At 36.7% G+C, this 27888-nt stretch overlaps 1 protein-coding gene across 2 annotated transcripts in view; it reads left to right on the forward strand.

Moving 5' to 3' along the window:
• Positions 1-1444: 1444 nt before the first annotated feature.
• The window catches only part of LOC121318049 (synaptotagmin-1-like), a 193955-nt gene continuing 167511 nt past the window's right edge, over positions 1445-27888 (forward strand). For both annotated transcript variants that reach the window (XM_041254284.1, XM_041254283.1), the window contains exon 1: positions 1445-1692. The gene's annotated coding sequence lies outside the window, so the exon portion shown is untranslated. The remainder of the gene's footprint in view (positions 1693-27888) is intronic.

A 27888-nucleotide genomic window follows, 5' to 3' on the forward strand; every position in this document is an offset into this window, starting at 1 on the left:
ATGTATATACATAAAAGAGTACAGTGCATATCTATGAAAAATTTAACTCTCTTAATAAAGGGCAGTACCGTAGCATAGAGTATATATCTTCCTGACTGAAAAGATTTAATTTCTTTCAAATTATACAAATAAAGCTGAACCCACTTTATCTGACCTATCCTTTTATCTGAACTTATATTAGCAATATTATGGGGTGCATAAGCTCTCTCATTTATACAAACTTTTTCCAAGCACTTTGGACAAAAGGGGTAGTGTTGTACAGTATAGTGAATCACTCTGGTCCACTCTGTTTATTAGATCATGAATAAGTGACGAGAGGCCATGCAGTCAGTAGGCTGTGTTGTATGAGAAACTGTAAACTGTTTGACACAATGGAGGTACTGATGATGCCCCGCTGTGTTCCGCATTCAACCAGAACAAACCAGAACAGTGGGGAACACTCAGGAACAGGTTTAAATGTGTATGAATACAGTTGCTATGGTGTGAAAATAAATACATGAAATAAATTACACAGATTGGTCAGAGGTTGACCAATTATTAAGGTATAACTAAAAAAAATGAGTGTCTTTGTACATACTTCTGCAATTATTCACATTTGCTTCTTATCCCTCTCTTATGAGAATTGATTTTGTAATATTGTCAATCAACCTGCTAATTATTTAAACAAGGAAACTGATCAGAAGCAATATCCTTATCACTATAATACTACAACATGTATTGCATTTTTCCAAATACTCCTATTTTTACCCTATGCTAAATTAATAGCCAGTCTATGTTCGGAAGCAAATCAAAGTTTCTGGAAATTAACTAGAGAAGTGATATGCATTCATACAACTGTACCAGGAAGGATTAGGGTTAACCCATCCAGAACTTAACTATTGAGTACAGCCAGCCACTTGCACAACAGAGTGGTTTACTGAAAATATTTTCTGCACTCTGACAGGAAGGTGAACACTTTAATTTAGCATGGCCTTTCCATTATTCCATGTTAAAAAAAAAATCATAACTAAACATACATTTTTGATAAGAAATTCTGCCCTTAAAAATTTGATGTGTGTTCAACCATGTGTGTGTGTGTGTTTGTGTTTTGTTGAGTTTTTCATTACTGATGGACCTATCCTCCCAAGGGAAATCATGCCACAGCAGCCCCTATTCATGTGCATACGCTAATAAAATCTCAATGTGTTGTTTCTGTGTTGGGAAGGGAGTTGCAATGTGGATCCCCCCCCCATCACCCCCCAAGGAAAATTGTTTATTTGATATCCTTGATTGTCATTCGCAGGGATCCTTAGTACACAACGTAAGGGGTGCTAATGCAAGATGAAAGGGTCATCCTAGTTTACTGTTGCCAGACTTCATATTCCAGGCAGCTCCCTTTCCTTTCCACCAATCAAAGGCAAGAGCTCAGTGATGCAGGCCCTTTCTCACTGGAGGGATTCCGAAGAAGCTGCATTGTGATGATGCTCTGTTAAACAGTCTAGTATCTCACTCCCTCTTCCCAGCTCCAGATGAAGCCAGTGTCTTTTATTTAACAGGGGCTAACACAGCAGCGTATTTGAAGCCTTCTGCAAACCAGACCGGAGAAGAAAAAAGCAGTAAGGCTTTTATTGACAAGACACCTCATTCTTTTTAATGTTTCCAGAAGAGCCTTCCTTAAAAGACAACCAATACCCAGAAGGACAGCATTTCCAGGTAAGGAACTGTAGTTACTGAATCTGAGGTTCCAGTTAGAATACTGCTGCTGATACCAAAGTGTTCAGAACTGTATTGTGCAGAATGGGTGCTTGTGATCCCAATACTTGGGAATGAAGTGCTTCTCCTGATCTGTGTGTGTGTGTCTATTTATTAATTGATACATTTATTTTAAAGGGGGGTGTGTGTGTGGGTGGATTTGTAGATTATTCAGTTTACCACAATGGACTGTGTCCAGGTGAATCCATATAATGGGAGTGTGATATATGCTGTACTCTTGCTGCCTGATGTTTATTCAAATACAGCACGGTGCGTGGGAAGAGATTGTGGAAGTGGCACACGGCAGCCGGAGAAACTAATCCTTTGGTTCCTACCATCAGATAAAAGCAGCAATGGTTGTTTTTCAGCTTTCAGACACGATGGGTTTATCTTTCACTTGACTTGCTCAGATTGGAAGAACTATTGATTTTCTAATTGCCACCAGTGTTAACTGAAAATCACCCACTTTTTCTTCTATAGCGGTTTAAAGAAAAATCTGGTATTGAAACACACTTAAATAGATATCGATGTAGATAGAGATGGTGAGATAATTTACAGATAAAGAAACAAGCAATCATGGTTGCTACATTAACATTGTAAATATACTGTATACTCGGTTTGATATTAAACATTACTATAGTATATATGCCTCTTTGCAATGTGGAGCAACACGGCATAATATGTGTATGTACAGTATGCTAATGAAGATGTCTTTGAACTTGATGGTATCGTCATGAGAATACCACATTTTTCCATCTACATGAGCAGCTACAACAGAAATCTGGAACCAAACAGTCAGTAGGGCAGTCAGTATGTTTTTTTTTTGTTTTTGGGGGGGAGGTTTTTATGTAGAGATCAGCCTTTTAAAAGCTCTAGTTGCTAGCTACTGTAGGTGACTGGATAAATAAAGTTAATCAGGATTTAACAAGTTCTGTGCACTTGTCAAATATATAACAAAGTGGCTTCAAATGGAATTTAGCTGAACAAAATGAAGTCAGAAATTAAACTACAGTTTATCTGCAGGACAGGCTTGGAATTGGCAACTTTCTGTCTGTCCATCCGTATTTCTGTCGAACAGTGTACAGCATTCAGAGCTCCAAAAAAGGAGAGTTTATACAATCTGTACTTCAATCAGCACGGATACACACTGCCTTCTACTGTTATTCATTGGAACCCGTCTGGTGATTGCTGTCAGATTGGAGGCAATAGAGGGATCTCCCCACGCAAATGTTGCTGGCACTCTTTCCAAGTGGAGTCCTAAATCAGCAAAAAAACAAGACAAAACGTATGCTTGGCCACCATGATCAAATAGATGTTCGCTTCCAAATCAATCATTTCCTTCTATTGTCAAGAGGGATGTTTTATATTCCTTACTTAATATCCATTTGCGAGTATGAAGACAGACCACTGGTCTACAGCAGTTCATTATTAGATGAATACAAGTGCTCAATTTGTTACTGGTTGATAAATTGGGAATTATTTACCATAATTGCTGCATGGAACTCAACTTCAGGTCAAGGTACGATGTTGGCGTTGTAGTAGATACAATGAGATATGGATACATTGAAATAATATGATTTGTGTGGGGAAATATGGTGTATACTCTGTGGAGCATCATTTGTGTTCATAAAAAAATTAATGAAAAGGTGGTCTATCTGTATGTTCACACAGCAAGACCGAGTTAATGTTCCAAGGTCATTTCTGATATGATGGACACACACACACACAGACATGCTTACGGCTGACTTTGTTTGTTGTAATTTTTTGTGTGTGTGTGCTCTACTCTATCTGAAAGCCAAGCCCTGGGTTTAATTTGAGTCAATCAGGATCAGGCTTCTCTCTGCCCTAATTCAAAATCATGGCTGGCTTATTATTCTTTTTTAAAAACAGCATTTTCCATCTGTCAAGGCAAATCATTCTTGGTCTCCCATTCATAGTGTCTGCTCTGCTATCCAAATTGGATATCACTGTAAATTACCAGGTGTGCGATCACATCATCTGGGTCATTTTAATGATCTAGAGGGGATCAGATCTTAATGCCGTCAACATGTCACTCAAAAACCTGCATCACATTGTTATTGGTTAGTGATGTTAAAAAGAGGGACAATTCATCAATGTTAGAGGACTAATATAGATAAAAGGACTGCAGGATTTTAATCTTCTGACTTTTAGGAAAAAAGATACACTGTTTTACACTGTACAGGAAATCCTGAGTCTTTGAGATCCTATGCATCTTGCATTCATTTCCATTTTATTTTCACCTGTTTCCATATGGTGTTGTTAGTAGTGTCTCATAATTATGTTACACCAGAATAAAATTCATAAGGCTCTATTTGATATATATTTCATTAATATTCCACAAAGACTTATTTACGACACTAAACGTCCTCCTCTAAACCTGCTTGCCACTATGAGGCAAATTACCATTATCTGGGTACTTACAGCAGTAGGAGGTTATAAATACATGATCATGTCTGAGCTGCCACTGTAATTGTGGTACAGACAGCTCATTAAGTCTTTTGCATATCTTTAAAGAGGAGACAATTATCTAGTCAGGGATAATAAGATATTTAATGAGCAAGTAGTCTGGTTATCCGGCAACAAACCCCCATCCCAGTTTTACTGCTTTCCTAGAAAAACAAGAACATTTTGGATGATCTACTCAGAGATATTAAGATGCTTAGTAAGTAGGGGTTTAAAGTGAGGAAAAATAGGCAGTAAAATCCCCACTCTTAGTCTTGCTTTAAATCATTTGTTGTTTCCATAATTTGAGTTGATACTGTTGTCATATTTCCCAAATCACAATCTTATTAATAAGAGGTACCTTAGCATTCAGCTTGCCCGCCCAAAGTCTCAGAAGCTGTGAGCAATGGGGTTTTATGTTCTCTGGAAACAAATGTAGAACACTTTGTATACTATATAATGATATATATATAATATATATATAGATATATATATATATATATATATTATATATATATATCTATATATATATACTTTCGTCTCGGGTTTTCGTCTCGGGGTTTTCATCACTAAATGCAGAAACAGATCATGTAGCATGATGGGAATACATTATTTTAGGTGACAACCCCAAGGGAAAAAAAAAATCTAAACTGCAAGTCAACTAGCGATTAGCATCCCTTCACATCTTGTGGACATTTAACAGCCTCACTATTTAACGTTCCGCAGGAAAACAAAAAAGAAATAACTGCTTAAACTTCCTTTTAAACTGTGTAATTCTAATGTCCTGCTGTTCTGAAAACAGCCACACAATACAGTAAGATAGCATGCAGAATTATTATTGTGCACAATTTGCCAAGGCTCAGAAAAACATTCTGTTCTAAAAGCAGCTCATTATTCATGTTTCACTGATGCAGTGAGTGTACATGCAACTCAATCTTCCTAGATGCATCAGAAATGTTTTATGTAAAAAATTGATTTTCGAAAGTGCCAGGCCCTAAGGTATTATGCCATGCCATATTAAGGGATAGACTAGAAAAAGGGGTCAAGCATAAACCAAGATATAGTGTTTAATATCTGCAGTAGTTTCATCTGAACAATCAGGCATTAATTAGCACCACTCTATGTTTTTTGTCTTCCCTCTGAACAGATTCTGAAAAAGGTATTTAAATGTCTAATTTAATCATTATTAGCCTCAGCTAAGGAAAAGGATGGTATCAACTGGTGTCCTGACACTGCTGTAAAACGTATTGTAATTATCCCTGCCTTGAGATTTACTGGTTTTTTTTGTTTGTTTTTTAATGAAAAAAATGGGTGTAAGTTGTCTTTATCAGAAGCCAAGGAGACCTGTCATTAAAACCTGGTGCACAATAGATAAGACCCAAATTAAAATATTACTTGAAACCCGAAGTATCTTTTCTGTGCCCAATTAAAGGCAGCCTTTGTTAATTAATACGACTCTGGACTCCTTTCATAACACTGGAATGTTATTAACAGCGGCACTGTTCTCATTGGAGATGATACAAAAACTCATAGGGGAATACAGCAGACAGGATTTGTTCACGAACACTGTCAGGGATGGTGGCGATTAATAAGCAGTTACCTTTGAACTGAAACCCCACTACAAAAGGCGCAACACCAGGCTGGTTTCTCTGACACTCCTGCAGTAGTGGAGTATTTAAAAGGGTGAACAGCTGTACCCCAGTATTAATGGCTTTCTGGAAGAGAGGATAAGAACAGCTAGAGGCTAGTGCTAATGTGCTGTCTGTGCTGCTGCATGGCTGGGCCACTCAGCAATGGAATGGATCTTCAAAGGGCTTTTCTATTTGGGTTTGCTACCTCATTAGCAGCACATTTTCCTTTAATTAACGAATACTCAATGAAGATTTGTCCCAAATATGATACAAGTTCTGTGAATGTATTTATTCATACGTGGTTCCCTCGTATCGTCCACTTATGTTCAAGTGCGACTGTGCAACATGTAAAGAAGTTGGATTCAAGACAATTTTAGCAGTAATGGCAAGGACAATGTGTTTTAAAATATATATTGTAGTAGTCCTGATACACAATAGCACGGGTACTGGAATGATACCACACACTGTTGTACTGTTCCATCAAAGACTCATTACATTGTACTGTGGCTGCCTATATGCATGACCACTAAGTATATCAGCAGTCCATTGCCTTTTACTGGAGTATGGTAATGTATTTGGATTTGATTCATGCCATACTCACTGTGATGGGGACTGTGGCACTTAACATGAAGGAATTGCTAGCCTTTCTTAATGAACTGTTCTCCCGCAGAGAGCAATGATAAGAAGGGCAACCCCTGAAAGTCACAGTACAAAAAGATTGTGTGATTACAGATAATTATCAGGCATCAACAATTCCACAACGTAATATATTTTTTCATGTCTTGTACCAATGTTTTACATCATAGAGAAAGTAAATATCATCAAGACAATATGAAAAAAGTTGAGCAATTTCACGTCAATCACCATTTTGTAATATAAACGTCTCAAACCAGAAATTACTTTTTCCATGCCTCTTTTAATATCTGCGTTAACATGGCCAAGCCAATGACTGGGCCTTCTGGCAATTTCATGCACCTCAATATCTGGGTGCTTTTATCAAAAAGATTAATAAAGATTCAACTGTGATAGTTTCTTTGTGACATTTTCTTCTACAGGCCATTCTATTCGATTTAAGTGTCACCACATGTTGTTTATTGGCCATGAAAAAGCTGTAGCTATTTTTTGATTAATTATTATTAAAAATGTATGAACGCAATAAGGAATACAGCGGTGAACTCAGAGATATATTTCAGGCAATATGTTGCATGTCTTCTTCTCTATCCCTAAAAAACGGCACATTTTATTATTTCATGTTAATAAATGTGTAATCATTTTCTTTGGCTGCATCAGTAACAGAAGTACGAAAAACATTGGGGGATTGAAATTTGGTTAAAAAGTAACGGTAAAATTTTACTGTAATGTCAAATTACATTATCATAGATTTGTACCCTGATCTTGTAACGTTTTCAAACATCCCAATGTGGAATTTATTGCAATTACTGAAATGATGTAATTATTATTATTTTTTGATGGCATAGTCTGTGCTGCAGTGCTGTAGTTTGAAGCTGATCTTCAGTTCTAGTTGCTGTCTACAGAGATAAGTAATTTACTGTACACTGGGTAAGTAAGTGTCTTTATGTAAGTTAGAGCCAACACCATCACTTCAGCAGCCTCTAAACTTATAAAAAACAACAAAATTTGAGTAATTGCAATAACCTGATACATGTATCCCTGCGTATATGACAATATTCTGTAGAAAATGTATGGATCTACAGTGCAACTTTTATAAAAGTTTCTTGCTCTGTTGACAAAACAAAGCTAAGTCACACCAAACACATTTTAAAACTCAAGTTTTGTATTAAAAATGTATCATGATTCAATAATTAAGTAAGCAGAAATTAAAATGAGTTTTACTGTGTTGTTAATTAACTAGCCTGGTGCAGAGGAAACTGAAAAATTAAATGCAATGAAAAAAATAAATAAAAATACTGTCCAGTAATAAATTCAACCAATTTACACCACTCCCATGACAGAAATTGTTCTTCTTGCTTGCCAGCGGAAGAGTTCTTAATCAAATATTTACATTGTCTTTCATCTTGTATTAAAGCAGTAATGTTCTTCAGTAGCTAGATGTACAAAACTATTTAAAGAGTACAAACCCATAGGTCTTCAAATGAATGAACTATAGCCATCTATATACATTTCCACTTAGATGCTACAGCACAAATAAACACATTTTTTTGTGGTTAACATCAATGGACAAACTGTCAGAAAATGTTTTTGTACGTTGAATCGTTTCAAATTGCAATGTGTTATAGCTTATCTCAGCTCAGGTGCAGGATGCCACAAACCAAGAGTAATGAAGGTCAAGTGGGTTGAAATAATTTCAAATCTCGGCAAGGAAGGGGACAAAACTGAAAAAGAAGACCATGTGTTGCAGAGATACTTTCAGACAGTAAAGCAGTGATGCATGTACTGTAGGTGACATGATCAGGGTTTACCTCTCAAATGGAAATGTTTAGCCATTATTGTACTGATGTATTGTACTCAATGCAGCATTTATTTACCACTGGTGGTCCAGAACTTTTCCTCAGCTTGTATTTTTAACTCTTTAAAATGACTGAATCTGGATAATAATCCTGCAATATAAACTCAAGGAAGGTCTTCAGTTGCAATTTGTGAGCACAGCGTTTTGGCAGCATCAATCTACTTCATACAGATAATTAAGTTATAGGCTCTGATACTGTCTTAACAACCTCTCAGTGCTGCTATTCCTTGAGCCAAGGAGCAATGTTGGTGCGACCCTAATCAGGGAATGAGTATTATACTCAATCTGAGGAAAGGTGGGGTTGAGATGTGTTTTTAATGGACAGCAGCGAGACCAGGCTTTTTTCTTGCTTGGCTATATGTTTTAAAGAGTATCTTTGTCACTCTGTTCTGGTGCAAACATCCTTGTTTGCAACCATGGTTACCAGTCCTCTTGCTTATTCTACGTTATCATTCTACAGATTGTTCTATACAAGAAGCATACAATGATGCCAGATAGAGCTTATGCAAATAGACGCGCTCCACTTTCCCTCCCCCATCATTGGCTTCAGGTGAAATATCCAGGGAGATTGCACTCCCTCTGTTCCACTGTTACCTTTCTCTCTTTACCATATGGAGAAAACTATGTCATGCCTTTAACTATGCTGTAGTTGTTTAACAGGAAATTTGCAGTTGCCGATTGTAGATTTACAGCAGATTTTTAGTTAGATTTGCATTATACAACCAAGCACTGTATTCTCATATACCTACACAAAGAATGTTGCACCTGTGTTTAGTCATCTAAAGTTCATCATTAAATCTCACCTTTTTCCCACTCTATGGTGGCAGTACTTTCGGGTTGTGTGTGTTTCCATGCAGTTTTCTTTTAGCCAAAGAAATTCTCGTTCCAAATGCAAATAACCTAATTAATATTAAAATACGGGCGGGTGTATTTAAATATTTCTGTCTGACTTAAAATCGGCTGATATCATACAGCTTTCTTGAACTGGGTTTCCAAAACATATTTTCAAAATAAAAAAGCACGTGGAAAAAACAAACAAACAAACAAACAAAAAAAAACAGACATAATGTTCTAATAATAATAATAATAATAATAATAATAATAATAATAATAATAATAATAATAATAATAATAATAACAAACAAAACATCCCTGCATCTGAAGACTTAGGACGTGCAAGTTACGTTCCAATAGTGGTCACCTTACACCAATTATATATATTATATAATATATATATATATAATTATATATATATATAATTATATAGATAATATATCTTGTGCACATTTTACTGTCTAGTGGCTACGAAATACCTTACTCGTGCGCACAACTTACTATCTTGTGCGTATGAGATAATATCTTGTGAGCACGACTTACTATCTTGAGGTGGTCTCTTGTGGCCACAGATAGTCAGCCATGCGCATGAGATAGCTAATTTTTCTCTCATGTCCCCTCCTGGGCTCCGTAGCAAGTTGATGTTAAAACCATGTTTATTTTTCTTTTTCAAGTTTTCATACAAATAAAACAAATGTTGCTCAATGAATTTGCTCAAGTCAACTGTTGTCGGTAGACAGCAGCAATAATACAGCGATGCTAATTTGATACATATTTTGGCACAAACGTACAACTTTCTACAAATGATAGATGTTACTTAAAGCTAGTGTACAATAAATTGCATCTCATTTAAGGGACAGAACAGTCTAGGCTAAAGCAATCATCTATGCAATGACCAATTAGGAAGATAACAAAAGTAAGTGTAAAGAAGAGCTTTGTTATTTAGTTATGTATTTATTGCAAAGGGTATTTTTTTATTTGTAGTAGTCTCACTACAAAGCAGGTTTTTTTATGAGTCAAATGCCAATAATCTGAAATGATGGTGTCACGTAAAAACAAAACAAAACAAACAAACATAAAATAACACTGAATGAAGAGTTCTCTAAACCCCTTGTACTCTATGTTTTTTTTTTTTATTATTTGGTCAAAGAAACTTGTCAATAAAGCCTTGGTACAGCCTTCAGTTCTAGCTGTCACAAACAGGATTTCAATGCTGAAGTCTTGTATGCAAAATGTACAACTTCTGGACATGTTTCCATGCAAAAAAAAAAAAAAGTTTGCAGTCGTACAATGTGTTTGGTGTGCACTTCCTTTAGTGCACGGCATGTGTGTGGTGTATGCTGCCGTAGCACCACATACATATTGAATGTGGAGGGAGTGACAACTTTCTAAACTGTGTGGAAACCCGGCCTATGTTGTTCAATTATGAGAAAAATAACCATCATAGTAATCCATTATACTCGCTCACTAGTTACTCTGATAACTAGTGAGCGGGTATAATGGGTTACTATGAAGGTTATGTAGTAGTTACTCCTCTTTTGGGTTCTCATTTCACCTATATGCTGATGTGTGAACATGTGGTTTGCAATGCACAGTGAAAGGGTGATGCAGGTCCTCTAGACAAAGACAAACACAAGATAGTTCACAGTTCAAACAGCTTGATTTTTTCTGGGTTGTGCGTCAATAGCACGCTAAATAATAATACACACGGGCTCTACACAACAATGTGAATTACACTGTGCTTAAAAGGAGGGTTACAGTCTCGAACATAAATGATACTAGAAAAAACATGCACTTTTAACAGACACTATGGTGCAGTGGGGTGCAAGTTGCCAATGCTGCTCTATGTAATCTGGATTTGCGTGCTGACCTCAAGCGACAGCTCCCGAATGTTTTAGCCATCTAACAGGAACAAGCAGGAACAATTAGACAGGTACCAAACAAACAAAACGTGAAACACTCCCGATCCCACAGTCATTGTTTCCTCTCATCAACCACAACAAAGGAACCGATTACAGCGTCACGTCCCCCTAAAGTACCCTCAGCCCCACCCCCTCCTATAGCTAGTTCAATCACGTCTCCTCCAGTGACGGAAACTTTGCTCACCATACTAGGCGATGAATCTTGGTACTGTAATGCCGTCCCCTTCCTGAATGGCCGGCTTCGGACTGCCCCTGGAATAAACTGCCCAACCATTCAGTATGAGGCACGCAGTTCCAGTTGTACAGTGTTCTCACGGGTCGAGAGGGAGATTGTTGATTTAGATTCAGATCTTTCTTTCTTTTCCTTCCTTTGACTCCCATATCTCCTCTCGCATTTCAGATTGTCTGTCAGCAAGCTCATCTTGGACAAATTTACATCACCTTAAACTCAGCTTTTCTAAATCAGAACTCATTTTTTTCCTTCTACTTCTCCTCGCTCCTCTGACATCTCTGTCTCAGTCGCCCATGATGCTATCAATCTTTCTCCTTCTGTAAGAAACCTAAGTGTCATTGTGGAAACTTCCCTCCCCTATTCTCAACACATCTCTTCACTAACACATACTTGTCGTTTCTTTCTTAACAACATCTACAGAATCCTCACTTTTCTATCTACTTATTTCACTCAACTCTTAGTCCAAGCTCCTCTTCTTTCTAGATTGAATTATTGTAATCCTCTTCTTGATAGTTTCCCTGCTTTGGCTATTCGCCCTCTTCAACATTCTTATTCAAAATTCTGCTGCTCGTCTGGTATTCTCTCATCCACATCGCTCTCACGCTACCCCTCTGCTTTGCACTCTCCACTGGCTACCTACCTCTGCTCGCATCCAATTTAAGGCCCTTGCTCTTGCCTATCACTGTATTCCTCATACTGCCCCTTCCTATCTACAATCCCTCCTTATATTCCCTCTCACCCTCTCCGCTCATCCTCTACTGGCTGACCTGTTATGCCTTCTCTCCACTCTCCTTCCTCCCATGCTCGCTCCTTCTCTTCCCTTGTCCCCCTGTAGTGGAACCAGCTACCGGTTCTCCTCAGGACTGTTCAGTCTTTTACTGCTTTTTGCCGTCTTCTCAAAACTCACTCATTCAATCTTTATTTGTAAATTCCTATTTATATATCTTTTTGTTTTTTTCCTTTATATTTATTTTGTATATATGTGTTTGCTTTGCAGTTTTATTGCCTGTAATTTATATACTTTTATATTTTGTTAAATTTTCTGTAGGTCGATTTGGATAAAGGCATCGGCTAAAGAATGAAATAATAACAATATTGGATATCTCACGTTATTGTGAGCATTACTCTCTCTGTGGGGCTGAGTACTCTTAGGGTAGCAGCTAATACAAACCATGTAGTCCACGACAATATCCTCCTTCAGTTTTGCACATGTACAAGTCTTGAAAATGTATGCATTTCATACATGTTGTTCCTTTGACTCATGACCTCGGACAAATTATGATTTTATATTTTACATATTTTATACATTCTTCTGCTACTGTAGGTGTCATTATAATAAATCACCCTCTGTCCCATCCACAGGAGTGTTACTAATTAGCCTAACCATGAAGGCGTTGAGCTTTCAGTCTTCCAATCAAGGGATTCCTCATTTTAGATGTACAGATCTCTTCTTTCCTTTTGCAATTGGAAGATTGCAGCTTCACTCTATGAGTAAAGGGGGCACTGACTTCCTTATTCTATATACACTCTTTATCTCTGTAAGCTTTAGGGTTTATTTTCCTCTGTATTCTCATTTGGCACTAATGATCAAATTAACTTGTTAATAATATCGAGCAGTTCATCCATGACTTTAAAACACTAAACCATAAGCATAATTGTGACAGTGTGCCCCGACCATGTGTGTATTTTGCGTTATGTGTTGTGTGTGGTGTGTTAATGCTGGTGTATAGGTATTGGTGCACAGGATATAAATGGATCTGTGTAGCACAAGTGATTTCAAATACATAGTTGTATTTAGGCACAGGGATTGCACAATCACTTTACGTGCAGATAAAGTATGTAATAGTATGTGAGCACGAGATTGCACAAATGACTTCATGTGCTGAGATTCAAGTGAATGATTAATTAGTAATTGAATCTCGGCACAGCTGTATATATAGAGGCACGAAGCACTGACTCAGGGTTGGGTGTACAACAAGGAGGTACAGGAGAGAGAGGAGAAAATAATTATAACAATTGTTACTTCGTGCTGGAGGACTAGCACAGTACTTGTTTGTTTGTTCCATTTCATCTGTTTGTCGGTGTATTTGTTTTGGCCACCGCTCCATTTTATTTTACAAAGTGTTTTGTGGTTTTGTTTAAATCTTTTATTTGTTTTTGTTAATATAAAGCTGAGCGCCGCAGCGGCTCAGTTTCAACCCCAGTCTGCTATGTTGTGCTACAATTACTTCCTGATCTGACATCACCACACACGTTAACCTGTTCACAAAGATAGAAAAAGTCTTACTCATAAAAAATAAAACATTAGACCAAAGTTTCCAAACAAGAGATCTTTTTCAGTCTTTTTTTTTTTTTTTTTTTTTTTACACTGACAAACGACTTCTCTTTAGAGCACTTGCCTTATTACTAAGTTTCATTTCATTTTACTGAAATGGCACAACTGTTTCAAGTCTATGCTGTTTTCCCTTATGGCAATATACACCTGTTTTAAAGGCCATAGCGTGTAAAAGCTGAATAATAAAAATATATGATTTTCTTAAAAATAGTCTGTATGTGCAACAGGCTTAACCAGCTAATACATGCCCCACTGTATTTCCCCAGCATGTAAGAGATAAATAGCCATCACTGCATTACCCTTTTCATTTTGATGTGTTTACCAGATTCTGTCTCCTTTTTAATTACAGTATGCTTCATGTGTTTTAGAAACAGAGAGCTTCATAAAAAGAAAGACCGACTGGGGCTACCACTGTGAAATGAGAAACTCTAAAATATTACACTCTCTATTTTAGATAAATATCTAAAAAATAAGTAATGCTTAAGAGCGTTCATGTCTGTAATATACGCAAGGTTGCCAAATGTCCCAATTTCACAGACATTATTCCTAGATTTAGCTTATGTTCCTGAATTACATGATGCTATATCCCACCTTCATGTAGTACAGTTTGGGAAAATGTGGTGTATTTCAAACTTTAACTGTTTTCATTTAAAATACTGATGAGCTCAATTTGTTGTACCTTGTCTAAATTCAAGATTAAAAAATGCACTATATATATATATATATATATATATATATATATATATATATATATATATATATATATATATATATATATATATATATATATTACACTCATAGTCATGATTTGGTCAATCACAGAAAAAAATAACCATTTTGTGATTTGAGTATTTACAAATGATAAAGAACGAAATTAAACGTTACTTCATTCTTTGAGGAGATTATTTTGATGAAATTGTGAAATGGAAAATATCAAAGGAAGAAAGAACGAAACACAAAAGAAGAGACTGCTTCTTAGGTCTGCTGGAGGATCTCTGAAGTGCCTTTGCAGTCAAATTGAATTTCAGTTGTCCGATAGTTCAATCCCAATTTGGACAAAGTACCCAAAAAAACCAAACTTTCTCTTTGTACAGCAGCAGTAGTTGATTGTGGGGCTATGCAAGGCTTTATTTTTGTCAAGCATCCTGTCACTAAACATGTCTCCTGACTGTAACCCTAGCCCTAACAAGAATGGTAACTTCCTAACCCAGCTGCTCATTGCAGCTCCCCTTTCACACCTCAGTGCTCTATCCTGGTAAATTAAATGTATGTACCTCCATGAACAGATCACTGAAAAAAGCAGATTGATGGGTACTTGAAGTTACATGAGTTGACCTTTTCAAGTGCTGAGCCACTTGTATTGAATGATGCAAAACGAACACAGTTTAGATGTTTTTCCGTTGCATCACCCTATTTGTCTCCTGCTCTGTATCGCTCCTAGTCTTGTTTTGCTAATGCAGCTATTCAAATGTTGATGGACTCTATAGGACAATTACTGAATCTGTTTTGGTGGTTTAAATAAACTGATATCCGTGATACATTTCTAGACTATATTAAAACAAACCAACAGCTGAACAGTTTCATGAACATCACATTTGAGTAAATTATAATAGGCAATGTGGTCCAGTGGTTAATGCCCAGAGCTTGCCACTGACTGACTCAATGTGTAACCCTGAGCAAGCCACTTAACCCCCTTGTGCTCCATTCTGCGGGTTAAGATATAATGCACAATTCACAGTCTACCTCTGTAAAGCAGTTTGTGATGATGGTCCACTATGAAAGGCACTATATAAAAATATTATTATTATTATTATTATTATTATTATTATTATTATTATTATTATTATTATTATTATTATTATTATAAGCTGGGCATTTACCAAAGGTGTTTCTCTTGCTTGGAAAGTGCTGTGTAATACATAGAAAGCGCTTTATTGAAAAAAAAAAAAAAAAAAAAAAAAACATGTAATCATTTATTTACATGGTAATTACACACTTATTCCACCAGGAGTTACCATGTAAGAACCCTTGGTAGTTGCAAGGTTATTACCATGTAATTACATTTTCATATATGCCCCATATATACACTCCTGTTATTCAAGCAACCAGGAAATTAGAGACACAGCATCGGTCAAACTTAAAAACAATACTGAAACTGTTTAAGAATTAATTGCAAATGCAAAAACTACTGCTGTAATTTGAAAAAAAAAAAAAAAAAAAACACACAATTCCCTTAAACTGTGGTTCTTTCAGAGAAAAACAGAGAAAAGCTACTGCATTCAAGGTAATATTTACAAATCTAATTTACCAGATTTTAGTTTTTTAATTAAATAATCTTATTAAAGACAGAGCAGTTATTTTAATATTGCCCAGTTCCATTTTGCAGCAACCTCTGTCCTTGCTGTACAATGTTTCTGATCACTAAAGGAGAGGCAGCGAAAGAAAAAAATCATTTTTCAAATTAATTTGTTCATATCCATATGGCTTCTGGGCTCTCTATCAGCTTGTGGGATAGATGTTAGGGTTTCACATAATCCAGTAAATGACAGGCCACAGGATTAGTAGCAGTCTGTGTGGATGTGATAAAACAAATGAATAGAAATGAGTTGTAAGGAAGGCTGGGTATTAGGATGATGTGACATAAAGCTATGAGCAGAGAGTCAACATTCTCAAGAGATTAGCGGAGAAATACTGTGTGCAATGATTCTGAGCGATGTTCAAGTTGTAGGCAACATGCAAGGGACATCCCAGCTTTTGTCCTGCTCGCTGATTAAAATTATTAATCATAGAAGATAATGAATCATAATGGACATGCCATTATCAAACACATCCTTTCTGATGGTAGCTGCAAAGGTAGATGCCTCGGCAACACTTTTAAAATGAAAAGTACTTTAAATTCAGCAAGGACACCTGGTTTTATCTTGCAGTTTACGACATAAATAAACTCCATGAATAATAATAATGACAAATCTGATCAGTTTAATCCATGACGCACGGACTCAAATTAGATATGTGTTTTCCAGAGCCAATGTAAAAGTCACTTTGCCTGATCAAGTTTCAAGTATACGCAGCTAATAGGGGGCAATTAAATGCCCCTCAGGAAGACTATTGTTACCTGCTTCGGGCATTATTGCCCCCTGTCTGTATATATATATATATATATATATATATATATATATATATATATATATATATATATATATATATATATATATATATATATATATAGTGGACAAAAAATGGGAAACCTAAAGTTAGAATGAAGGAATCCAGTAGCGGATTAATACCGCATAAATAACTCATATTAAGTAGCTACAAACTACATGTTTTATAGCCATATAGAAGAATTATGAGGAGCACTGATTATCTGGAAACCTGAGAAATGTACTTGTAACACATTCAGGCTACAGCTGGCAATATTACTATATTATGCATTCTGTCTCTTTGTGGACATATTGCTTGAATTTTACATTCGATACGATCACTTTAAGGCTGGTAATAGTAAGCTTCACTTGTCTGCTGATCCTTTTTTGTGCTCTGCAATAACAGCTCTGTGAAGAGGGGGTTTGAGAGAGACCTTTTCAACTGGAAATGGTAATGGAGATTAATGGGGACGCAAGTTTCTCACATCAAAATGGCAGAATGAATCCGTTCAAAGGGGAACTCAATGCTTGCCAAAACAAAATAATCCCAAATTGCTGTATATTGTAGCCTTCTTACAATAAATTATGTTTATCAGGACATAAACTGATCAATTTCCATCAAGAGATGCTTGTATTTTGGGTGGAATTCTTTCAAAATAACATTAGTCACGAAAAAAAGGGGAGGAAGTCTTTTGACCCATTATTGTTCATCCTCGCAATTTATGTTAGAGGGTGTCTAGCAAAATATCAATAATAGCCAGTATCACGTGTACAATAACTAATCTGTTTGGCAACTGTATAATGGTCTGTTAATGTAACATTTCCGGTGTAGAAATTCCACGCTCATTTGAAATGCTAGTGTTTTTATTACCTGTCCATCTTTCCCATAAAAATGTTAGCATTTGACTGAACGGATTTACTGCGGACTGGCCAAAGTATGGTGACGGGCTATTTTAGCTCTCTCTAGCAATTAGCAATTTGTCCTGGGCTGACATATTGACCATTCTGCCTGAAAACATCATGTATCATCTCTTGAGAACAGTCATGTATCATCGTCATGTTCATGTTCAACTTACAGTGCTTAAAAATTCAGTATTGGCAGGTTGTCAGTTTCTTGGGTATAGTACATAAACACTCGCACACAAAAACACAAACACACTCTGTATTGTATATATGGGCATTTCCCCCAATCAATTATAAATGTAAGCCAAGTAGCCTACCTTTCTCTCCATTTGATTTGCTTTGCCCAAATCAGTTTAAGGCTACAGTTTACATGTAACATGCGTTATAAATTAATTTCTAATTAATTGCAGTTCTGAGAGTTGAATTATGAATATACCAGTATAGTGGAGTATGCACCTGTAATGTAAAAGGCATGTCAGTTTTAAACATCCTAACACAAAATACATTTATCTAAAGCTAATTGATATTGTCCAGGTGATGGCCCTAGCCTTTTCATTCTCAGTAGCTTAATGTAGCCTGCAGACATGAATGTATTGTTTGGTGCTAACTGTAATTTACTTCAGCAAAGCCCCTTTGACATTTACTTGACCTAATGTTTTAGTTTCACAAGCTTTCAGAGATATGCCAGTAGCACTGATGGAAACGCACCAGCCTTTCTCAGAGATATGCCAGTAGCACTGATGGAAACGCACCAGCCTTTCAGAGATATACTAGGAGCACATAAGAGGCTTGGGCAGACTAAGCCTCCCCAAAATAAATTTCCCAAACCTCACAAGAAATTGTTCTGACCAACACAAAAGATATTTATGAGTAAAGATCAATTTTTTCCCCCACAAGCACGCAAAACAAGTCTAACAAACATATTTCTCGTTTTCCTACTGCGTAACCGCCAGACCACTAGGGCAGCTGGGATATCAAAATCAACACTGTAGTACAGATACAGGATTTAGTTGCATTTCAATGTCATTTGAGGAGACAATGCTTGGCTGATTAATGTCCATTCTTTCGGCCAATCTGAGCACCCATACCACTGCTGGAGGCAGCCGATGAAAACTCTGAATCCTTTTCGCTCATTCCTTTGCCTGAAACATCCTCTTCACAATTTCTACATTTCTTCGAATTGTTGTTTTCTATACAGACTGCTTGACCCGAATCTGATTTTACAAAAGTTGCAGATAGTTCTGCACTGAATATGGTCAAATGACCGAAACGTTTGCACTTGCACTGAGCACTTTATTTGCTTGTTCTTTGGTCAAATAAAGTAAAGTTTTTTCGCTTACTTTGATCGTGTAGTGGTTTCCTTGTCGCCACTCTCCTGATCACAGTGTGCGGATCCATTTCGACTTCTGCTACTGTATTATGGGACCTACGCACCAGGTTTCGTTTGTTTGGACTTGTTTTTTAAGGCGCAGTAAGAACTTTACTCAAAACTTGTGGCAAAATATTTTTGTAGCATACTGTCTGTTTTCACGCACCACTGTTTTGTGGGAATTTGATAACTGTGATACTTCAGTCAGAACCTACTTGCTTTGACCGTTTGAAAATGCCACCTTTCAGAACACTGTTTGTGGTGCCAGATTATAAATGTTTCTGAAGTTTTTTCTTTAGATTTTTCTAGTCCTTCACTCCATTTTCAGGGAAAGCGAGGTCTTTTGAACTTCTGAAAAAGTGCCTGCAAGGAAAGTAGAACACCACATCTGCCTGCTTACTGTACTTTAAATATGAAAACGTATTTTAATATTCGGATGAAAATGAATGGTTTTGCTTACCAAAGACACACAGATACACAGGTAAAACATGGCTGTGATGTTCCTGTTGCAGTATCACCAAAGTCCAAAATATAGGATTTAGTTGGAATTTCAATGTCATTCAAGGAGACAATGCTTCCCGACGATCTGAGCCCTGTATGGATATTCGAAAGTTTACGGTAAGAGTGCAGTTTTTTTTTTTTTTTGCAAATATACCTTATAAAATACATTGAATGCCCCTTGATTATAAGTACGATAGTAAGTGCGTGGTTAGAAGCTTAACAGTCAGTATTAATAATTGATTTAAATTGGTGTGAAGTGATGGAAATGGTGTTTGAAATTGGTATAGGTACTGTAGGACTGTGGAATAGATTAATGGATGTAAAGATTTAAAAAACAGTGCAGCTTGTTATCCTTACTGTTTTTCTAATTTGCTTAAAGAGGTATAACATGTTTTAAAGTACAAGATAGTGCTATGTTAAACTTCATTTATTTGGCTGCCTTATGTTGGAAAAAAAAACATGTCAATATATATATATGTAGCATCCCTAAGTGGTTTCGAGGTCTGTGTTGTGCTATAAATTATTACACAGTACAAGTTTTCAAAAAGATGCAGGAGAATGATTCCAGTTTACAGCTTTTATTTGTGTTCGTCAGTTCCGACTATTTTTAAAACTCAACACAATGAATGAAACTCATTGTTCAGACTCACTAGTAACAGAGCAATAAAAAAAATAATGCAAGTCTTAACTATAATTATATAGCATCCTACAGTGTTGACTTATTGAACCCAACAATGTACAGTAAGATAGATACACACACACAATATATATATATATATATATAATATATAATGTGTGTCTGTGTCTATCTTACTGTACATTGTTGGGTTCAATAAGTGCAGAGGGAAAAGTGTGGAATAGCCTCCCCAAACGAAAGACACACCGATTATGGCATCTGCCTGTATAATTAACAAATGTTGCTTCATAAAGTTGAATGAAACCTGCTGAATAATGTTACAGTAACATACTGAATTACTGCTTTGTAGTTTAACAAAAAACTGACAAAAAATTGAAAAATGGGACATTTTGAAATCTAACATAAAATACTGTACTACTATTGTGGCTTCTGGTAGACATTTTCGAGATATCGATGTGTAGTTTATTTGAGTACATAATGTTAAATAAAAGATCTAAATTATGTTCATATTGTATAATTTTTGGTCATTTACTGTTTCAAAGGAATTGTAAAAAATAACAGATTGCAAAGTGGGTGATTTTTGGTATATCCTGGTCAGTTGCTACTTGGAGGAATCCTGTCTCCAATTCATGTAGACTGGCACCATTTATCAGGCCTTACTATTATTGTTAAGAAAAATATGTATCTGTTGATCCCTGTTTTGCTCCCCAGACAACACACACACACAACACCTGTTCATGCTGAAGAACTGCACTTATCTTGTTTATGATTAAGTTTGTTTTTTTTATGTGCGCAGATGGTTGATGCTAAATTAAGTGTTGCAGTTGAGAGCTTCAGGAAGAACCTTTAGGTGGCAATGTCACAGTGAGCTGTGACAGTCATTTCCTTTGAAGTTCGGATTCTGGGGGGCCCTGTTTGCAGATGCAGCAAGTGCTGCCAGGGTAGTAGGAAGACATCCAGAAGCTCTTCGCACTTCACCAGTGACACATCACTCTGCCAGCGAATGTGAGAAAACTGAAGGGCATTGACACAGGGCTGGGAGTTATCCCTAATTTGAAAAGCAAACAGGGGAGCAGAATTTAATCTGAGCTGAGGGTTCTGTATTTGCTTGTTGGCTCTGAAAACAAGATAATGAAACAAAAACACTTTGAAGTCCAATGGTATAAAACACTGAGCACTTTGAACAAACTTTATGTTTAATAGTGTTTATACCCATATGCAAGGTCAACTCTCGTAATGCGTAAAGTCTCATAATACTACAATGTTTTACCATGCTTGCCTTACTACAGCAGATACTAAAGCCTCTGTGGACAGTCTAGCTTTTCAGAACCAGCAGGGTTCCAATCTCGGGGTGTCTGTCAAATAAAACCCTGTTAAATTAGTGCTCTTCCTTAAGGCTGCTGGCAGCAATGCCATAACAACTGTGGTTAACTTTCTAGCACTTTAGGTTTTAATGTAAAAGCAGGTGATACTGGTGACAGGGAGATTATTATTGTAATGTAGGTCTGCTGGAGAATTGTATTCCCATAAACAGTCAACATGTTTTGAAAATCAGCTGTTAGGCCTTCATTTGAAATATTGTTTAAGAGAAGACTGTTTCTTTATAGCATTTGTCTTATTTATTAAAAAAAAAAAAAAAACAACTATATTTAAGAAGTGACTGGCACATATACAGTTCATGCACACCTGAGAAATATACAGTATAAACTGACTTAGCCCTTGAACTCTCTCAGAAAGAATTATCATGGGTAAAACATACCAATAGGCTACAGTAAGAAATGTGATGAAAGCATGCCAGCTCAGACACAGCACAGTTTTTCTAAGTGTTTAGCAAGGTAGTTGTGTACACACAGGTTCGCTCCCCTCAGTAGGGTCAGGATATTCAGAACAAATAGAGCTTTCAAGTTCAAATTCCTCAAGGTATAGTTTTTTTTTATCTAATTTAATTTGATTTTTTCAAACGATACATATGTGTCTTATGTATAACAACAGACAATTTAAAATACAGTACATACCTTCCAAACAAAATGACCCATTTGATGCCCTTCCTTCTTCACCTCATTCTCAATAACCTTGAAGGAGCAGTCTTTCTGTTGACTTACAGCATGACCACCAAACACAAAGGAATTCAGATTATCTTTAAAAAAAAAAGGTCAGATCTTCATAAGAAAAAAAAGACCACATTTACTGTAATATTCTTTCAAAGAAGACCATAAAATGAAATGGCAAACCGGTGTTATCTTCAAGGACATCAAATAGCAACAGTAAAGGACTTTTGCTCAGTATCCAATAGGTCTCATAGTATTATTTTTCACAGTATTATGATTCTCTCACAGTGTTTGAAGTTGGCTTGGTTACAAGGAGGCCAACTCCTGGATTGATATGCCCAGGTTTATAACACAATAGGAGGCTGGAAGTCAAAGTGTGATTGTTTGCTTCCCTTTACTTCCAGTCATTGAGTAAGCCTCCGGGTCAGCTGTTCACCTGGAAGACTTAATAATTGTAGATTTACTGATGGTTTAAAAGTGCACTTTTTTTATCTCAAGCGTATCTGATGGTGGAAAGGGTGTCAACTGCCTATTTGCATTTAAATGGACACATTGCCTCTGAGAACAATTGAATATGTTTGAGGACTCAAATCTTTTTGTTCGTATGCCCTTGTCAGTAGCAATAAAACAACCCAAGAAAGGATTCTTTTTTTTTTTGCTAAAGGACAGATGTCAACAGAAATGGCTAAGATTTATTATTGTAGAAATGCCATTTTCTTTTAGAAAGGAGAATAACATGTTAGGTTAATAAAAATTGTAGATGCAGAATATTTGCAGAAAAAGGTTTTTTGATCTGTTATTCGTGACTTGATTTAACAATAAGGAAGACTGTGGGGAGGAGAGAAAAGTATTATCCGGGTATGTTTTGAATATAGTTCTGGATATAATGATTATGAAAACCTACAGTGGTAGATCAAATCCAAAATGTGTTCTGTTAGGAGCGCATCTCAAGTCTTGCAGGCCTGTGTTTGACTGGTACCAGACATACAAAGCATCAGACCACAGAATATGCAGGATATGAGAATTGTAAGATGGAAGTCCTGGGGACAGGACTATACCAATCCTTTATTATTTCTGGCCAGGCTTTACTATACTTGAAACATACTAGTCATTCTTAGGAAGCATCAAGCTGTACACTTTACAAAGTTTAATAGGGGAACACTGAGATTAATTTATTCTGTTTGGAAAAACTGTTACTTGTTCAACTGTTAAAACAAGCAAGTGTACCTTTACCTTTTCACTGTGGCCCCAAGACTGTTTGCCATGTTTGAGAGAGTGAGCAGCATCATTCTGATAAGAGCATTTATACACACGGCTTTCAGCTTTTGAAAAGCACAGCTTGCAATGACTGGAAAGAGACAGTTGGTGCTTCACGGGATTCCACAAAACAAAAGGCAGCCAATGCAAATATAAGATTCCTCTCACACTAAGAGGAAGGCAAATATTGCAACATAAGAATAAGTGCATGAAAATGTGGAGAAGCAGATGAATTTCACCTCTGCAGGAATGGTATTAATTGGAAACCTGTTCTATGAGCTTTTTAAAGCAAGGGAAAATCCAGCATTACTGATTACTTAAAACCCTATTGTATACCAAAAGAAGCAAAATAATACCTAAAAAATATAATACACAGTAAATCACATTTACAAAAACGTCATTCAATTATTTAAAAATACATTACTGGTATTGCGGTCCTCAATTATAATTCACAACCTCTTCCCTGTTATTTACTCACTAGTCTCATGAATATGTGTCTGGTACTCCTTGCACATATTCTTGAAAGATTTTGCAGTGAAAAAGACAATATGTCATTAGCATTGCTTCTTTTTCTGGTTATTGATGACAGATGTGTAATATTTGTCTCCTTTGGTGAAAGTCTAAAAAAAAAAAAAAAACTAAAGAAAGAAAGAGAATCCAAGACTTCTTTCAGTAGAATCTAAACACTGTACTAAAGAGCACACTAGATGTAATTATGCAGCAGGGCGGAATTTATCTTGCTGTTGTAACATTATAAACAGTAATTTTCATAAAATAACAAATATTGGAAATAAAAGGATAAAGTGGTTAAGAGCTTCACATTTGAGGTCTTTTTGTGTGAGAAGAATAGATCATTTGCACACTGTAATAGACTTTCTGGACCGTAGTAAATTGATTTAAATTCCAAATCTTTAAATCTCCAAGAGAACAAAGATGAGGACACAATGCCTACAGAACTGCCTATTGTTCTTAAAAAATTATTAAAGAGCTATATTTGCATGAGAGACATAGGGCCTGATCTTCGATCTTCGCACAATCCCCTTGCTAATTTGTGCTTTGGCACAAAACGACAGCTATTCCAAAACGACATGAAGCAGTTGTGAGACATTGGAATATAACAGTTTTTTGCACAATTTGCAAATCTTGTTTGTGCCTCGTAAAACCGTCTGCGCATTCACTACCAATATAACAACTGCACATAACAGCCAAGCGAGAATGCAGAATGATGGACAGTCACCATTAGTAATGCGACAAGCTGCTATCATCGGTGTTGCCACAGTATGTACCGATATGACAGCAGACGAGACCACACAATATATTGTGCACACATACATACGGATCATTCAAAGACACAATTGGCTCCATAGCTAGACATCAGGTTTTCAAATTAATGTACTGATAACACCATTGTTTTATTGAATACGGACAGTATTGTATCACGAGGAAATACTATATCGGTTTCTTTAAAGGCCAGCTGATCCGAATTAGCTGCATGTTTTTGAAGAAAGATTTTAAAAAGGTTCTAGATACTGTTTTCTGAATAATTGTTTTTTTATATAAGTTGTGCCGTGACAAAGTCTAACTGTTGTAGCACACTCTCTGATTTGTAAATGTAACAAGGTCATTCACCTGCAAAGTAAACATCAATCAAGCATTTTTATATACACAATACACAAAAATGCGTTATGTTATTCATTCTATTCACCCATTTGAAAATGATTAAACCCAGTTTGTAAGGTTTTGAGTGTCCCCAGAATTGATTTTTTTCATTATGCCATTTTTTTGTAAGAATCATAATTAATTCTAAATACGCTCCTAAAATGTTAATTGTAGCCTACTATGATTTCTCAATAAATGAACAGTCTCTGTACAATTAGCAACGCCGACATTCAGCAGACTGGACAGCTGCATAAAAACGGCCAGAAATCACAGTTAACAGAACTGTTTGTCCCTCCTTAGCTAACTTATGACTGGACTGCTGCAGAGAAAATACAGGTCTTTGATTGGTTGATCGTATTACTGGTCTGATTTTAGGAAAACATTAACTGCAGCTGCCCACTCCTCAACCGTAATGCACAGCAACCTATGGAATATCCAAATAAAGCAATGGGTCACAAGATGGGTGTATGACGTATTTATACAATTCATTTACAGATGTGTGGAAACACAGCAAAGATGACAGGAAGGACACCCATCCCCTCTTCATCCTTCTCTCAGTCTTCATTTCCATACTTTGATGGTACACGTTGGATGCCGATATGCCTGTGGAGCAGTGAAGAACACATATAACTGTATATGTAAACACACTACCGCTGTCCATCATATCAGTACAGTGATAAAACACATAACTGATCCGCCCATCCGGTGTGTGGGGATGGGGGTGGGGGGGGGGTGGGGGGGTTCTGTACTATTGTACGTTTGTACTATTGTACCCAACTCCAGAGTGGACTGTTACTCTGACACTATTTGAGCCAGCGGTGCGCAGTTATTGGAACTAGCGGTGCGCAGTTATTGGAACTAGCGCATCGCAAATATCATGCAGATATTGGTATATTCAGATGAATATGAATACTGTATTAAAGGAACAGAAGGAAGGCAGTGTGCTGGACAGAGGTGAGTGCATGTTTCCACACTCGTCTGTTGGGCATGGGAATACGCTATAAACGTCACTATGAAATGAACATGTTATATATGTTATGGAAACAAAAAAGAGGTTTATTGCTTGTATGTTTTTGATGGAAATTGAATATTGTGAAGCAGTATATAGGTAAACTGGACTCACTATATCATGCAGTTTTGAGGTACATTACAAATGCAAGATTTAATACTCATCTTTGTATATTATACGATTTGGTAGGCTGGACTTCTTTGGCTTTAGGCAGGTTGAAGCACAGGTATATTCTGATATATAAGGCTATTCAATGTAAATTATATGAATATACTTATTTAGATGAATACCTTATAGCTTCCCATAGTAACCATTGCCTCAGATCCCAAATGTTCATACTGAGACTGGTAAAGGATCCTTTGCTTATTATGCCCATGCTCCTGGAATGAGTTCCAGTCCAAACTAAAGCTGCAGACCCAGATATCTTTATTGCAATTTAAGAGTAAACTGCATGATTTTGTGACAGAGTTGTAATTATTTTAAAGAGTTGACTACTTTTGTGTATTTTGATTATTGTTTTAAATGTGATTTGCCTGTGTCTTAATTGTGTCTTTTATTGTGTACTTGTTCTTGTTTTGTCCAATTAACTTGCTGCTACCTGCTTGGCTAGGTCTCACTCATAAATGAGGTTTTAATCTCAATGTGACTACCTAGTTAAATAAAGGATAATAAATATATATAATGATATATATATATATATATATATATATATATATATATATATATATATATATATATATATATATATTAATAATTATATTATATATTGACCATAATCTGAACTCTAGAAAAAAAAAACTGGTTTTCTGAATATGGTATCTTGAAGGGCTAGTATTCCGATAGTATCCTAATACTAAGTGGGTATTCGGTATCACTTTTTCGGAATACTGGTATCCAGAATACGGACGGATTCATTTGGAATACCCTGTTTACATGCCATGTAATAGCTATTAAAGTTTCCCACTATTCCGAATACAACTGGCATCCTGATAGAACAGGACAACTGGAACAGGTACCCGGATATCAATATTGGTGCAGTCAATTGCACCTACCACACGCGGCAGGTGCGCAACCTCATAAAAACCCTGCATTATCTCCTCACTATTTGCTCTGGTACTGGGGAATTTAATGTTCCTCAGCACGTCGCAGCAACACAGTTATGAACCGGTCAAGGTGGCGGGACACGGCTGATTGGGTGATCCCCACTGTATCACCTGCTACCTTCTGGAAGGTCCCGGTAGCCAGGATACACATACAGACAGACGCTACCAATTGCTCAGACAAGACATGACTGAGCAGGTTTGTTCTGGCCAGGTCATCATGCAGCATGTGGCATAGATGAGTCGAGATGATACCTGGACACGATTTGCTCTTAGCTGAGGTCCTCATATGTGTGCAGAGGGCGGTACACCCTTTAAGCATAGTAGTCAGTGCTAGAATGGTGTGTGCAGAGTTAACGCAGTCCTTTTACAATCCTTATTCTGCACGTCACAAATCTGGTTTTGTGCTTGGTGCAAATCTTTGAATATACCAGGATCACGCATATTGTCAGCCATTCCCCCCATATTGCGCAATGCATACATTTTATTTCTGCACAGCGCAGAATGGATTGTGAAGTGCAAAAGGACGTTTCGAATATGGCAACTTGGCACAATTTCGGCACAAGTCCATTTGCGATGCGCATACCCCTTTGCGCGGTGCGCAAACCTTTCGAATATTGGGCCCA

The sequence above is a fragment of the Polyodon spathula genome, chromosome 7 (genome assembly GCF_017654505.1).
Source record: "Polyodon spathula isolate WHYD16114869_AA chromosome 7, ASM1765450v1, whole genome shotgun sequence".
NCBI lineage: Eukaryota > Metazoa > Chordata > Actinopteri > Acipenseriformes > Polyodontidae > Polyodon > Polyodon spathula.